Below are 14,919 nucleotides of genomic sequence, written 5' to 3'. Positions count from 1 at the left end.
GGGAGCTGCACTGTGGAAGCCAGGGTCTTACAAAGCTGAGACAAAACAATCATAGGTATTTCCAAGGCAATTTAAGAAAGAGCTTAAAAATTCATGGCATGTTATTCTAGTAATGGGCTCTACATCCTCAGAAAGGAGAAATAACCCAAAATCATTGAACACATGACAAAAGATATTAGAAAATTACAACTACAATCTTTCTTAAGGTGACAAGGCATATTCAGGGTATTTATTTACTCTTTAAAAATATTGATCATGAGGAATTTCTGATTCTTCCAGAACACATTTAGAAGGAGGAGTTAAATTAGCTACAAAAAAACACCTTACAGATACAGTTCCGAATATAGAAAACAAACCTTTTGTTAAACAAGTTTTGACATTAACCAACTCTAATAAATTCAATAAGGGAAAGCATATACTTTCTTAAGAAAACATAAGCCCATTGTTTTTTCTTAATCAAACCTGACATCCTCCCCTCCAAGACATATTTTTCTACAGTGAAAATATCCCATCCAACAGAGATCAAATTTTGCCAAGTTAATACTTGCATGATGAGTAGAAAAATACAAACATACATTTTTCAATAACAAGCCAGGAATAAGCAAGAAGAATGCAATTATTTTCTTTTCTTTAAAATTAACTTTGGCTAACTTGAGTATTTTCTCCCTGAATGTACGTCATCATTCCCATTTTTTCCAAACATGGACTTTTTTCTGTCTTGTTAATTCAATATATTTAATTGTAAGTAGTTTGTTTGTGGTGAACTAAAATATTATTGCTCAAGCTTTTAAATATTGCCTTGAGTGCATTTGGATGGGTAGGAACTTGGACAAAAACTCAGATTCTATTTTGTGCTAAAACATGCCACAACTTCATGGATCAGACTGAGTCATTCAAAGATCATATTTCATTCACACAAAACCATGGAAGTGCTAACCATATATGTTCACAAGACAAAATGCTTTGAACAGCAAATATTTCACAAAAAATAAAAACTGTAAATTATTTTAACTATCTTAACTATCAAAACTCAAACATTTCCAGAAATTCATAATTAACAGCTCCAGATATATGTATTTTTAAAATGAGTATATAAATCCATTAAGAATACAGCATTACATCTACTTTTTACTAGTTGTCCTTTTTTCCCATACTGCTGTTCATAAGAATGTGACATTCATTTAGTCCCACGTACAAAATCCCAAAATAGTCACAATATTTTGAAAAAGATTCAGATGCAAAATACACCTTGAAAGGGGAATATTGACAACCTTGGTCACATAAGCCTTGGATGGAAGCTTTGCTGCGGCTCCCTTTGTTCAAAATGGAACTGTGCAGAATGGGAATTTCTTCACCAAGTTTGGACCAGGAAATGTACGATCTTCTGATCTTCTGGTACATACAGTGCCACTGTACATCATCTGGTACATCAGTGACACTGATCCAAGTTCTAGTGCATGCTCTGGAGACATCCTCATTTTCTCCAACTGCAACTGGTAGTCAGTATTCTGTGGCAACAGCTTTGGGCATGTTTTACTTCTCTGCAGACAACCACACCACCATCTGCAGTTCTAAAATACTCCTTTCTGAACTATTTTGTAAGAAACAGTAAGTACAGAAAAATGTCCCCAGATCTGCAAAAATTCTTAAAGGACTTCTGTTCTCTTTAGTGGAATAAAACAACACCTTACCATGGGCTTCTTAAAATATATTTTAATATTATTTTCTGATTCTGCACACTCTATTCATTCTAAAAGACTTCCATAACATTCAAAAGACTTTTAGTGCTGCTACAATTTTTCATGAAGTCAATGTACATAGATTGTAAACTTGACATGCTTGGTTTGGTTTAGTTCTTATATACCCGACACAACTTATGAATATTAGAGATTACAGTTTTAGAAAAAAATCACCTTGTGTGTTCTATTCACTCTATACCAGTGTGATTTTCTGGTCTATATTCTCTAGCTAACCTCTAGAAGTACAGTTTTCATATTTAATTTCTAAAAGGTAGCACTTCAATATTCTGTCAAACTTCAAATGTAATAGAGACATTCCCACATACCTAATCCCCAACTCGAAGATGGTACTTTCAGATTCTGTATTGTTGCCATGCTTAGCTGGAATTAATCAGAAGAACAAACTAGTTAGTGGCTCAATAAGATTTTAAATAAGTGGCACAGAATGACGTTTTTTGGGGTACAAGACCCATCATTAGATTCCATATCCACATTAGGTCTCTAAGCATTTCACAAAAGCAGTTCTGTGCTATGAACTTCATAAAGATGACTCAAAGCTTCTCCTGAATCAAATCTTGACACCAGAGAACCAAGTGTAACAAACACTCTGGAAAGGAGATGTGATCAAATAAAATGCAACTAAAAAAAAAGAAAATTTGGAAATGGACTGACTACAATGAAATGTACTGGGATGAAATGACGTGCAGTGAAAAGGAGCGAAAGCTGCCAAAATTATTCACATCAAAATCCTGAAATCAGGGAAGAAAGGTAAACAAAGAGACAGGAGAAGAAACTGAAGAAATTAAATGCTTAAAACAAAAAAAAGAAAATTCTGAAACAAAGTGAAAATAATAAAAGCGAGTGGGATGACATGAAGTGCAGTGCAATGGACCAAAGCTTGCCCAATTGATCCTCACTGAAACCACAAGATTTCTTTTATTTTCCTGAAAGGAAGAATATGTATTATATATATATATATGAGAAAACTTCGTTATTCCAGATTAACCTTTTAATTTTTGAAGTGAAAATTTCTGAGTACTTTCTGGAACTTTTCCAGTTATCTTTCTTACTTATGTGAGTGTAAATCAGCAGGAGCTTATGCAATTCTGCATCACACCCATGGAAAACCAGTGAAAATAAGAGAATACAACAGGTCTACAATTTAAAATAACAGCAGGTAGTCTGCAATCTCTAGTGTGAAAAAAAAATCTCTAAATATTCCTTGGCCCAGGAAAAAAAGGAGGCAGACTGGTTGATAAACTATGTTGCAATAATAATATGCCCTGTGGAAAATTGAAGATCTTTTTTGTCATCTAGCCAAAACCAGTAGAAATAATGGAGAATAAGTAAGGAGAGGAATTGGGAGTAAGGTTTCTATAATAATAGTCATCTATGAATTTCGGCAATAGATGTTAAAAACACAAAGGAAGTGTGGAAAATCTTCTCCAAAAGAACTGGGTGTGTGCATGCTTATTTAAAAGTAAATTCGAAATAGGCCACAAATGCCATTGTGTCTGGACAAAAAGATGGAATTCCCAAAAAACTAATTATATCAGTTTTCTTGAGAATCTCCTTCCAAGTATCATTCTTAAATAACGATGGCTTTCAAACTTTAATTCTTCACAGTTCTTCCCTTATTTTAAATACTTGACAGTCAGAACAGACTCTCTATGCAGAGCTGGAAAGAGAAGCAACAGCTTAAAATTCTTGTCTTTTCTCACAGATCTGTTCACTCGGGAACCTTCCTAGCCTTGATTCGGCCCCTTTTGAGAAGTTTTCCCCTCAGACTCTTGTGAGAATTAATATTGCCAAAGGCCAGACTGTGAACTTACCTTTGATCATGGTGACAATCTAATTTCATTAGTATCTGGTTGGTGCTGAACTGCAGTAGATCTAAGTGCCCAGTCTTTAAGTTGATTGCCCTCAGGAGAAGCATCAAGGCAAGAGACAGGACAATAGACATTCACTGGAATGCTAAAAGACTGCTGCTGCTTTCTTCTGAAGAGATTTAGTGTAGACATTCACAACTGTATCAAGAAACACATGTTTTTAATGTGTAGGAATCTTGGAATACATTTTTAAACCCACTGATGAACTACTAAAAAAGAAGTTCATTTAAAATTATGTTAATGTTCTGGTTTATCTATATCTCAAACATGAGATATTCTCAAACCTATATAGCTGCTGTCCTTTCTGGAACTCAGTCAGTGTAGTACTAACATATTGATCTAATTTAGTTTGTATTAAAATGTTTTAATTAATCAAAATAATTTTTTAATTGAATTCGGTTAATTTAATTTACTTAATTCTTAATTAAATGCAATTCATTATATAATTGCAGGATGAATATATGGAACATTTTTCTTGACTAACAAAATTATCAAGCATTAAAGCTTCTCTTTTGTGGCAGTGGTTAAGCATGCTATCAGTGGTGGCAGCCCTTTTGACTGAGGGTAAAAACTACCAGAAACTGTTGCAGAGCCTGAGCATAAAATGTCATTGCATGTATGCAGATACCTGATTATATTATAAACAATATATATGGGATAGGACTGAGTGCTGTAAATTTTTCCTTATGCATATTAATCCTTTCAAATATCCAGTAGATTAAGAAATTTGGGTCTGGGGTTGAATTCCTTACGTCATAAGGCTGCTGAGAGCTTCTGAACTGTATAAATGTACAAATGCAATTTGCATGGGAATCACAGTATAGTGGAACATATACAGTAAGCACAGCATGTCTGGGAAGTCTTGTTTACAAGGGCAGAATTTCAAAGATGAAAATATGTGAGAAATTCATCTCATCTAGACTTGACAGGAATATTATAATTCTCCTAAGGTAACACACTGACAACAATGATAGAGCTGTGTAGGGTAGGGTATGCCCAGCCAGTGCCCTGGAGGGACGTTTGCTGAGAAAGGAGATTGAGCAATCTCCCAGCAGGACTCCCCCTGGAAAGGGAGCCACTCTTCAGTTACAGCGAGAAGACAAACCCAAAATCCTCTGGGAGACCCTATGCAGATCCTTTGTAACCCATTGGCCTTTACCCTCTGACACCCACCCCCTGTATCCCTATAAAGCGAGCCCCCTGCCCCTGGGAGACAGAGAGATGCTCGTCCCTGGCTCCCCTTCGCCGGAGTACGGACCAATAAAGCTACCCCGTGTGGAACAGCTACACGGGCCTCTCATCTCTCCCTGGTCTGGCCTGGAGGCTGCCCTGCAGAGCTGAGCTGGAATCATGAGCTGACAATCACTAAAGAGCTGCAGCTTCTGCACGGGCTCTCCTAGCCAGCAGCTGAGGGAAGACACCAGGCCTCGGGAAGATGATTCCTTTTGGGACCGTCTCTCTGGACCGGTCACAGCTTCCTCGGTCAGAGCTACTGACCCCTAAACAGCTGTCATAGAGATGCCCATGGCCAGTATGTCTTCAATATGGTAGTCTTGTAACAGAAAAAAAAATATGAAAGAATTCTTATCCCTGTTGCTAATGATGATAAACAGAAAAAAATACAGAGTTGAAAACTGTGATATTTCCTATCAAAGTGATTTTGTTTGGTGCTCAAAGGGCAGAGATGATCTTCTTACATTTAAATGGAAGTGGCTTCTCTCTGTAAAACAGTTCTGAATAGCAAGATATTTTAGGACAGAGGAAAACTTGAATAACATCTGTTACTCTGCTGAATGCAGAAATGCCCATGCAAAGCAGCAATCTTTAGTTTTCCGGGCAGCAGACAACAGCAGCAGAAATGCTGCTTTGGTTTGGGGATTGGGAATTGACAAAGGAAAGACCAAGGCATTGTCCTATCTTGTCCTTCAGCTTTTAAGCTTGATCTACTGAGTAGTAAACAGAAGTATCAAAATATCAGTGTGTTTCAATACTGCTGCAGCTGGACAGTTTCCATTGCCATACTCACACAGTCTAATGCAGACCTACTCTGGTCATTTTTTGTTCTTTGTTGCTAGACTTATACCTTTCTTCCTTTTTCAAGTTGTGCTGGTTTCGGCTGTGGTAAAGTTAGCTTTTTCACAGTGGTTATTAGGGGGCTGTGATTTGAATTTGTGCTGAACACAAAGTTGATAATATAGAGATTTTGTTTTGTATTGCTGAGCAGGCTTACACAGAGCCAAGGCCTTTTCTGCTTTTCATACTGCCATAGTAGTAAGGCGGTTGTGGGTCTATGGGAAACTGAGAGAAGACACAGCCCTGACAGGTAACTACAGCTGACCAAAGGAATATTCCTCACCATATGACATCATGCTCAGTATGTAAAGCTATGGGAAGAAGTAAGAAGGGGGGAACATTTGGAGTGATGGCCTTTGTCTTCCCAAATCACAGTTGCACGTGATGGAGCCCTATTCTCCTTGAGATGGCTGAACACCTGCCTGCCCATGGAAAGCAGTGAATTAACTCCTTGTTTTGCTTTGCATGTCTGCACAGCTTTTGCTTTCCCACTTATGGGGGAGTGGTCAAGCTGGCAAGTGGCTGAGTGACTTGGTTGCTGGCTCAGGTTAAACCGTGACACCTCTGTCCAATTTGCATCACATTTTTCTTGTTGCTGTTTTATACTCAGTATCTTATTCTAGCCCAGTCATTGATTAGTCGATAAATGCATCTTTGCGTAAAGCTGCAAGTATATTTAATTGTTTCTACTGGATTTATTTTATGCCATGATAAATTGAATTATTATAATTTTGTCCTGGTTTTGGCTGGGATAGAGTTAATGTCTTTTCCTAGTAGCTGGTACAATGCTGTATTTCAGATTTCATATTGGAATAATGTTGATAACATACCGATCATAGAATCATTTATGTTGGAAAAGACCTTTAAGATCATCGAGTCCAACCGTTGTTTCATGTTTTAATTGTTGTTCAGTCGTGCTTACCCTAAGTCAAGGACTTTTCAGTTCTTCATGCTCTGCTGGTGACAAGGTTCACAAGAAGCCAGGAGGTATCATGGACAGCACAGCTGGCCTGCATTAGGATATTCCATATCATTTAACATTGTGTTCAGTATATGAGCTGTGGGGAGTTGGCCAGGATTACTGCTTGAGGATGCATTGGTCAGCAGGTGGTGAGCAGTTATATTGTACATCACTGTTTATTTTCTTTCCTTCTGTTTTATTTCTCTAGATCTTTTTTAAAATCTCCATTTTCATTACAATAGCAATTATTATTTCAATTAGTAAACTGTTCTTATTGCAACCCATTGGTTTTCCTTTTTTCAAGCTCTCCTCCTCATCCCACCAGGGTGGAGTATGTAAGCAAGCGGCTGTATGATGCTTAGCTGCCCGCTAAGGTTAAACCGTGGCAAATTTGTTGTCCTTTATCAGACTTGTGAAACAGAAGGTCTGAGGCAAGAGACAACAGTAATTACCAAAAAACCAAATTGATCAATTTAATTCAGAGCAGAAATGAATAAGATACAAGGAATAGGATAACAGTTAATAAAAGTAGTTAACAGAAAAACAGTAAATCAGAGATGCCTACTTATCTGTTCCTTCAGTAAAATGTGAAGGTGAAAACTTGAAATCTGGTAAGAATTTTTTATTTCATATGAGGAAAGGTGGAGATAGCTGGGCCTATTTAGTCTGGTGAAGAAATTATTGAGAGGAGATCTTATTAACGCATGTATATGTCTTACAGGCAGGTGACAAGAGGATGGGGTCAGACTCTTTTCAGTGTTGCCCAGCAACAGGACGAGGGGCAGTGGACACAAACTGAAACACAGAATGTTCCTTCTGAATACAAGGAGAAAACTCTGAGAGTAAGATGTGGCAATCTGTTCACCCATTGCTTTTCCTATTGCTCCCTCACTTTTCTTTGCCCCTAGTCCTGGCCACTCCCTCGGGTCCTCCCTATTGGTTCCTGTACCCCAACTCCAATCATGTACTGCCCCTGAGCCCCTGACAAAACCCCCCAGGCCCAGACCACAAGGTTTCTCTGCATCTGGGGATCATGGGGACAAAATGGGATTAAAGTCCTCTCAAGCCCTCATGGGAGACCCTTCTTGCCTCCTTCGCCATCATTGGTTGTAATGCTGATAGCTACCAGAGCAAGACCGCGGGAACGTCCGAAATGGACTACGGGAGGGCGGCCAGGATTGCACTGCCCTAAGCGTCCCTGCTGAGCTCTCAGGGAGCTACGGCCTGCTAAAGTAAGAGATCACTGGAGCATGTTGCCCACAGAGGTTGTGGAGATTCTCCTTCCCTAGATATACCAAAACCTTCCTGGACACAATCCTGTGCAACCTGTTCCAGGTGAACCTGCTTTAGTGAGGGTGACGGGGGCGTGGGAGGTTGTACTAGTTCCAGAGATCCCTTCCGACCCCAACTGTTATGTGATTTGGTGATTCTGTGATTTTATACAGTTAATCTAAAGCATTGAAGTGGCCGCAAAGGAGCCACAAGTATCTCAGAAATTAAAATAATGGAAGATTATCATACTGACATGTTAAGATTGTAGAGTGAAACAAGTCCTTCTCATGTGCTTCAACACAGAATTTAGTTCCTGATGTTTTCTTCCTTAGCCCATTTTTTATGTTTCATTTTTACCTAAAAATATCCACAGATGAATGAGATCAGTTACTCTTCCTCCATTTTCCAACATTCAAGAAAACATTTCTAAAACTTCACTGAGAAATCCAAGAGAAAGGTTTGCTATTAGAAACATATACCACAGTGCATGATAGTAGTGACTACTGTAAAACTAACTCACATTTAAAGTGAATTTTTCATAGAATTGGTATTTTACCAGGTGTGTAAATCAGACAAACAGAAAAATAAGGCTTACAAAATTAGTAATGTAATGTGGAAATTTGGGGTTTATTGAAAATTATAATAAATATGTTTATGTTTAAAATTCAAAGTCTTGCTTGTGTTGAAATGTAATAATTCAACTGTGGAAAATTCACCCTGACTTTCGACCTCCTGTATTTTAACTTTAAACTCAATTCTCAATTTATTTCCTTCTAACAGAAAATTCCTTTTAAAAAAAAGTGAATCTGACTAGCTCTTTTTATAAAACACCTAACTGATTTTTTAAAAATTCTTAATATAACAAATAAGTCTTTATTAATTCAAATTTAATCTAAATATGTTTTAGATTAACTCCACGCAGATCACTTCTTTTTTTCTCTCTCTCTTTGTATTAATTTAATTTTCCACCTTAATGGAAAAGGAAACTTTTTCACATAATGGTGCAGTCAACCTCTGCTCAGAGGTTACCTTGTACTTCACTATTCCTCAAATACTCATTTATAATGTCAATTTTTCTGCCAGCTAAAGTAAATATACTCTAATTTATTTGTACTTGACAGTATGCTTCACACTGATAGGCAGCTAGTTGAGAAATATAAAAGTGTTACGAAGAAAAAGTTGAGAACTTTTTTCCATTGCTCAGGGAGTTAAAAATTATACATCCATACATAAATAACAATTTTGCCTTTTAGTTCAGTAAGCTGACATGGTTTATAACTCATTTGACTTGCAGTATAAGTTTCTAGATTACAACAGCAAGTCTAAAAAAATCTAAAAAAAGATTACTGTGATTACAGAAAGCCTTCAGGAAGACAGATGAAATATAAGTTTTCCCTTTCCTTATGGAACACAGAGGAATGGAAAAGCTTGAAACAAAACAACCAAATGTCAAGCTTTCGGGTTCTGACTTCTTATGTTACATTCCAGAGTTAAAAAATACTACAAACCAACAAACAAAAAAAAAGCCCTGTTAAAGAAATCCTTAAATCTTGTCTTAATTTTTTTTCCCTTTATACACATAAAGAGCTTTGTCTGGAAGCTGTTAAAGAACTTCCATAACCATTCACATATTTTGTCCAATATATTCACTTGGATCCAAGATGAAGTGGATTTAATTTTAAAAAGTTGAATATAGGGCTTTATTGTAAATCAGATTATTTATTTGATACATGGAAATAACTTTCATGTTGGTATAATTATCTGTATGTGTTGTGGTTGCATATTTATCACTGCTACCTTATAAAACATTTAATTTAATCTTCAAATATATAATATATCATAAATATCCTTTCTAATCCAAAAAAACAGTGTAATTTTATCTTGCTGAAGAAATCTTGGTCATTAGAGACATGACATTTTTTATAGTACCAAAATTATTTTGAATTCATCACTGTTTGTTGTACTGTACAATCTATAATTATCTCCCTAATTAATTTCAAAAGCAATGAGATTTTTTCCCTCTGTGTAATAGAAAAGAAAAAGGCAAGTTTGAATTACTTATTTATTCGGGGGGAGAAAACAGATGGGAAGTATGTAAAGCAACTTGAAATCATTTTTCTTATTAGCTCTCCTGGTTGAGTCTGCCATTTTAGAATATATTTGTCAGGTATTAATATTGGTTTAGGTGCTGATCCTTTAAACACTGATCTGGATGAAGAATTCCATATTCTGGCTGATAAGGGTGAAAACTGGGATAGGGAAAACAAGAAAAAACACAGTTATAGAGACTTATAACCAGAAAGTTATACTCAGTAGTGTGATTCAACTTATAACTTTTATAAATTATCTGAAAGGTACACTAACATAGGAAAGTATGTGGGTTTAGTTATAAGAACAGCCCAAGTGCTGTTTCTTAGTATAGCACTGAGTATAACATAGAAATAAATTTAGGACAGACTGAAATTGTACAGCTGAGGAAGGTCAGTAGATGAAAAGAAAATGTGTGGGCCATTTCTCTGCTGCGATTTTGAAGGTAGCATTGTAGAATATCATAAATTGGGAACAAAAAGGTAAAAAGTTGGCTATGATAGAAAGACAGCGATGTCGCATCTCCCATATTGTTTCTGCAAAGCAATCAGTCCACTTGAGAGAGCCAATTCATAGAAGTTCGTGCTGTATATATAAATTTCTTTTATTGTGTGCAAGAAGAAAAAAGGTATCTCAGCACATATATCAAATACCCACAAAACTCAAAACAGCACAGACTTAAATTATACAGAGAAGATGGAGAGAATGGTGAACCATTGTCAGTGATTGAATCACGGACCCAGACTGGTGGGGAATCTGAATCGTTTATTCAAAGGAATGAGCTGGTTTTATGCTCTTTTCAAAGGCACAGCATTTCCTTATATGGCATGACCTATCCCAGGTTGCCGCATCAGCAACACACTTCCTTCTATGGGGTGATTACTCACTGTTCACCCATCTGTCATCTCCAGGCAGGCTCTTTTCTGTAGAGGTCTGCCCGGTGACACCTCCTCTCCCCAGGGCCCGGTGGAGACAAGCACCTGTGTGCTGCCATGTGCTCCTTTGTGCTGCCATGTGCCTCTGCAAGCAGGTTTTACAGCTCACAACCCAATTCTATCTTATTTCTCCCTATAAACCATAAATCCAGGTTTTTGGGATAGCACCTTCAGATAGATCCTAGAGCTTCTGGAAGTTCTCCATTAGCAGTGGCAAATTTGAGTACCTTTCTAAGTAATAGTTTTGTCCTTTCAGACTCATTTGAAAAATGAGGATTGAGGTCTGTCCCCTTACAGTGTGTTGCAGTACATCTAACCCAGTACTTTAAATAACAGAAGAGTTGGCCCAGGGGCTTGCCAGCTCCATCCATCTCTAACCCAGCTGAACCACAGAGGCACATATCCAAACAAGAACTTCCCCCTACTTCTCAAATATGGAGTCATATGAAAGCAGGAGATAATGAAACCTTGGTGTCCAGGCCTTGTCTCCTTTTCTGCAGCAGAGTCTTCCTCCCTCTTGTCATTCTTCAAGTTGGAACACAAGGAGACCTTGGACAAATTTGGAAGTGGGGCTGGATCAGAAAAAGGGTAAACAACTCTTTCTTCTGCTCCTGCTTGGTTAGCCAGTGTTTGTCTTGATGTCATGTCTGGCAGAGGTGAGAAAAGCCAGCAGCTTGGCAATGGAGATACTAAGCACCAATTCAAGATGTTTTCTGATAATGCCCTGGACTTTATTAAGCTAGACATCCATTACTGGTGAGACCTTGAAGCATATTTCAGGAAATTCCTGGAGCACTAGGAGTGTTCCAGGAAAATGTTAACTGAGATGCCGTTACCTAAGCTGGACCCAGACTGACTATGACTGCCAACAAGCTGAGCTATGATGTGAAGCTCCAAAGCCTCACACTACAGATCTTTGGCAGTTAAAACTTGCTTTCAGCAAAATCGGGCTGTTTTGTTAAACTAAATTTGTAAGAAGTACTGCTTTTATTCCTGTTCCCTTGGGAGTACATTAGCAATTCACACTGGAACCCACCACAGGAGGTGTCATTTACCCTGTGGAGTGCAGGGGGTTACAGTGTTTCCTTCCCCTTCTCTAAGCCATTCAGAACCTAAAAACTTATGGAAGACTTTAGACCACACTGATGTAAACTTCAAAACAGATAACTTGACAGGTTTGGGGGGGGGAAAAAGTATCTTTTTTTTCCATGCAAGAAGTGTGGGCCTGAAGTCTTAGCTTTTGTGGCTGAGAAACCTATTTGCATTATCAAAACCTTGTAGTCGTTCATATAAATGTCTATTAATTTAAAATTCTATCCCTAGGTTATATCGCCTTTCAGTCAAACTCCAACTTCTTTGGGCTATCAGATGTGTCTCACTAGGGGAAGCAGAAGTTTTCAAAACATTATTCCAGTCTCCAGAGATGCACAGACCTTCTAAACATTCTTCAACCTAGCTGCAGACAGGCAATCCAAAAGTGGAACATGGGCTTCCAGAGAAAGTCAGTGTGACAGGGTAGGGTCATGGCATGCCAGATACCCTAATAATTACTAAGAGTTTTAAGTTTTGTTTAGTCAATATTATATCAGGAAGAGTTTAAAGGAATGCTTGGAAAGAGGGATGAACATTGGCAGATTTTTTTTAAATTTCCTTTTTATATAAGAGACTGTCATGGCAAATCTGCAAATGATCTTCTACCCTGCTTAGGAAGCAAAAAATGAAGCAGTTAATTGACTATTTCAACCATCCCCTAGTAGCTTAACTATTCTTTAATTACACCAGTTAATTTATCTCATAAAACTCTCAACCTGGGGTCAAGCCCAAACTAAATCATCATGTACGAAAATAAAAAGGTTCAAAAGTATGACTAGAGCAGATGGGACTGAAGGTATTACAGCTTGAGAACAGCCAAAGAGTTACTGGTTTAATAAAAATGAACACTGAATAACACCCAGAAGATTTTACAAGAATTCGAATGAACAGAATTAAGGATATCATTGTGAGTCCGCTAAAAGTAAAAAAGTACTTGTGATATAAAACAAGTATAGGTAGAAATTTTCAGGGACAAGACAAGGGCTTAATTTTTGTGCTTTTTTGTTTTTCAATTTGTGGGGTACCCTATAAAAATTCTAAATGAAACTCATAGTGCAGTTTGCATGATGTTTCATTTTGCCAACAATGTTGTGGTTCCATATGTCTTGGCAACTATATATTTCTCTTTGCCTAGTCCCCTGCCCAACGAACTCCCTCCTCCTTCCTCTACCCTGAAAATAACAAATAATTCAATACTTAGGGTTTTCTTCTATATAGGGTAATGTAATACAATATGCTCTTTGTATTTCAGTAAAATATAACAACCACATTGTCTTCATCCCTGAGGATCTTCCCATCATATGCCATAATCTCAGTCCTGTAATCTCTTCCCATAAGGTCCCCTGGGAATTCTGCATGCAGAAACATGCACCATCATGCATGAAAGACTTCAGGCTGAAACAACCTTCAAGCAGAGTATGGTGTCAACATTCACAGTACTGTTCCAGGAATAACTGCATCACTGCATTCTGCCGTTAAGGTTCAACAGAGGGTTTCCTGTGGGCTGAAATTTGGCGTGCAGTACCTCAATTTATGAGCACATTTTAGAAGACTGAGTATTCACAGAATCATTTGGGTAGCCGAGAGTAAACCAGATTAACATTATCAGTTTTACAGATGATACTTAAACAAAACTCAGTAGATGAAACAAAGTGTTAGCAAAGTAGAGGTTCAGTATTTCAAAAAAAAAAAAAAGATAAAAAATAATGAAGAACATAAACAAATCTTCAATGTGCTTTTGTTTTTTAAAATCCCAGCTTGGATTTGAAGAATGAGGTTCTAGTTTGTTTCTGTTGCCAGGGAAAATCCGTGAGGGAGAAAATTATATGTCAAAACTTGTTACTTGTTTTGTCCTAAAAAAGGTAGTTCTTTACTTACAGAATTTCTGCATTCCCCTCTGCCAAACTCTCTTGATGAGGCACGTCTTTCACTTAGACTACTGTTCAAGGGCATAAAGATTTCTAATCCTTGCCTCTGTCAAAGTGTTTCTGAACTCATTATACAAGATTAGGATGAAGTGGATTAGATGCTTTGGAACAGGGCATATGGGGTAGATGGAGAAATATATTTGCAACCTCTTGAGCTAAGCAGTTCTCCTGTTCTTGGCAAATGTCATTTTACTCTCAAAGTGAAAACTGAAAGTTATTCAGTAATAATACTCACATAGCAAGATACCCTTACTACAAACTATGCCTAACAGGTGTAATGCAGAAATTATTATGTGACCAAGCCAGAGGGTTCCCTTTCTCTTCAAACTTGGATATAGTATGATAATCAGTTTGGCAGATTTTACTAATCACATTTAAGCCAAAGCAATCACTGAGTATGTGCTGTGTGACAGATTTGGACAATCATGCTTGCCCATCCTGGACCACAGATGATTCAGATCAGAGAACTTGTTGAAGCAGGGCACATCTGATTTCTAGTGTGCACAGCTTGATTTTACTCCCGTGGAAACTCAGATATGATAAAGAAGGGAAGGGCCATGCACCTCAGTCTTAACTTCTAGATCAGGTCACAGATAAACCATATGCCCACTTCAGGAACTCAGAAGCACACCTGAGGCCCCACAGTATATAGAACTAATAAGTTGGTTGAAAGATTGATCAGATTTATTTCTTCATTGATATTCTTATTTCTTTATTTCAGCTTTTGTCATAAGCATACACTCCAAGGGTGCAGGCATTTTCATGTCACAGTTTGCAACACAGTTAAAAGCAAATTTAAAAAATTAAATGGCAGAAACTGCAATGTTATTGCTTATCCTGCCATTTAATTTCTAAATTTATGTAGTCAACCACAAACTTATTTTTTTGCTATTAATCTTGGCCATTTGTTCATTTGAAAAACAGAACATATGGTTTGGCACA

This window comes from Corvus brachyrhynchos, unplaced genomic scaffold (assembly GCF_000691975.1).
Source record: "Corvus brachyrhynchos isolate BGI_N302 unplaced genomic scaffold, ASM69197v1 scaffold9, whole genome shotgun sequence".
Lineage (NCBI taxonomy): Eukaryota > Metazoa > Chordata > Aves > Passeriformes > Corvidae > Corvus > Corvus brachyrhynchos.
Note: the sequence above shows the minus strand (reverse complement) of the source record.